Source organism: Penaeus vannamei, chromosome 14 (genome assembly GCF_042767895.1).
Source record: "Penaeus vannamei isolate JL-2024 chromosome 14, ASM4276789v1, whole genome shotgun sequence".
Classification (NCBI taxonomy): Eukaryota; Metazoa; Arthropoda; class Malacostraca; order Decapoda; family Penaeidae; genus Penaeus; species Penaeus vannamei.
This window is the reverse complement of record NC_091562.1, coordinates 44,366,314-44,368,813: the sequence shown is the minus strand read 5'-3', so window position 1 is coordinate 44,368,813 and position 2,500 is coordinate 44,366,314. Positions and strand designations below refer to the sequence as shown.

Here is a 2,500-nt window from a genome sequence, read left to right as displayed (position 1 = left end):
GGAGTTAACCAGATTTTCTCTTCTTTGCCTCCTTCAGATGAGCTCGAGCGCAACACCTGGCAACATTGCCTAAATGACCAAGGATGTAATGTAGTCACAGGTCGTATACAATAATTAAAGCACATGTTCCCCTAATTATCAACTACAAATTCTGATGCATCGACTTTCACATGATTAAGTTATCACTATATCTTAGAAAGACATCATGCGCTCAATAAATATTGCTGAATTTAATAAATATGTGGAATGTTTTCAAAGGCTGGAAGCAATTCTATTTCGTGAGGAAAATAATAAAAAAAACATGTCTTGTAAAATGCTAGGAATAATTCACCAAATTCTACCACCCAATATTCTGTCATTAATTGAAAATAATAAAACGGATAGATTCAGCAAACCAGAACTATCATGCCACAGAGTCCGAAGATATGTACTTGTGCTACCATTGAAATCTTTTGACCAAATAGATAGTACCAAATCAACTGAAAACGATTATTACTCTTCCTCGAACAATCGACCATTCATAATGTTATATTCTGCCGCTTCCCCTCAGGAGCTCCACCGCATCCTTTAGCCTTATGCTGTCTTCTGCGGCATTATGTGGACTCCATAGCCTTTCTCTTTCCTGCTGCCCTTTCCATTCTTTTCTTGCAACACCCTTTGTGCGTCCTTTTCCCTGCAGCAACCGTTGGCCTTCCCCTTTCTCCTATAGCATCCCTTTGCCTTCCGTGATCTCCTATAATGTGCCTTGCTCTTAATTTTTCTCCTGCCCCATCCCTGGCCTTCTCTTCCTCCACCAGCACGCATCCCCCTTGCTCCTCCGGCACTCCGCGGGAAGTCACGATTCCCGAGGCGCCCCTACAGAGCTCCGGGTCAGCTGGGAAATTCAATAAACACGCTGAGAGAGAAACCTCAGGCAGCCCGCTATCATAAAGTCTGATTGATGGGGAGTGTCTGTGGAAGGAAGGGGCTGCCTAAACTCAAATGGACGGTTTTCGGATTCCCTTCTGTCTTCGACAGCATTATAATCATGCTTATTATAAAGTACAGGGAAAGCACCAAAGGAAAAAAAATGCTTGTTGACGAATGCAAACATTCACAGGGTGGGGTAATGATTATATTGTACACTGAAACATTCATGCACACATACTTTGTGTGTGTAACTTATTTTATTTACACTGTTAATTCTATGTTACTTAGACTGTGATAAAATGTTCATAACTGAAAACAAGAGAACCAAAACCTACCAAATGCGACACGCTGTTCACACAATAACAACTAACATTTTATCCATTGTCTTTTACCTCATTTGTTTCGTTCATGCAAAAATATAATTTCCTTCCGTTTAAATACCGCCCTCTCTCTGTCTCATATTATCCACTCGATACAGAATATGTTCTCCCTCTTGTTTATCCTTCGCTCCCCTTTTCTCTTCTCCCACTCTGCCCATACTTTTCTCTTCTCGCCGTCCCTCCCTCTGGGTGGTGGACACGGCTCGGCGGGGCCATAAACATCCGACGGGACAAACAGTACAAGACGTTTCGGCTTCGTCGGGAGGTTTATGGCTCGGCGCCGAGACCTTCCCGGTCGCCCTCCCGTTCGACGCGAGGCGGCCGGCGAACGGCCGTCGGCTTCTTCTCAGAGCTTATGAGCCGTTGTTCTCAACAACTACAAGCAGAGGAACGCTCTCTCTCAAAACCATAAAGCGACACCTTGATCTAGAGCGCTACCAAGCAATACTTACATTCTGACAAATACTGTAAATTGCATAACTAAATATAAGCCAAACAAGCTGTGGATTTTTTCCCGTCCTCTCTCCATTTTTTCTTTTTCTGTCTCTCTCTCTCTGTCTGTCTGTTTCTCTCTCTCTGCGCGCACGCGCATGTGTATGTATTCTATCACTGACAAGGTAAAGATAGGGCAGTATTTACGTGCTAGCCCGTCATTAATCAGATGGCCAGTGATGGTAACCTTTTCCACTGCTAATGCATTAACGAAAAACTGCTTTATATTCTCTCCCTGTGTGTTCGTCTAGTACGGAATGTCTTGCGAAACAGAGAGCAGCCATGGAAATGTAAGGCCAGTAAAAAAAGAAGAAGATATTAGTAAATTCCTTTCCGTATAATTCATGGCTTGGGAGGAGGTCATGGTGTACGGGCGCGGGAGGCCGGCCAATGTCCTATGAGTTGAACGGCGTCGTCGGAAGGGCGCGAGAAGGCGATGCAGTAGACCATTTCGATGAAAGCGAACGTTATGAGGAGACAAGAGTAACTATAATAGGAGTCGATGTATGGTGTGATTGACGCTCGTCTGTGATCATGTTCTGAATAAAAATGGTATTCCTTTAGATGCCGTTGTGTCTGCCCGGGAGATTCAGACAATCTAAAAACAGCACATTCAAACAGTCAATTTTGCTCATTGCTACAATAACCGCGTCCAAGAAACCCAGAGCCAAAGTGAAGTTGCTAGAATTCGGCAAAGCCAAGCCAGTGGCGTCGTGGCT

The 2,500-nt window shown here is 44.1% G+C and overlaps 1 protein-coding gene across 4 annotated transcripts in view; it reads right to left on the bottom strand.

Annotated features, from left to right (window-relative positions):
- LOC113822865 (uncharacterized) overlaps positions 1-2,500 on the bottom strand; it is a 266,882-nt gene that overhangs the window by 7,946 nt on the left and 256,436 nt on the right. The gene's annotated exons all lie outside the window — the stretch shown is intronic.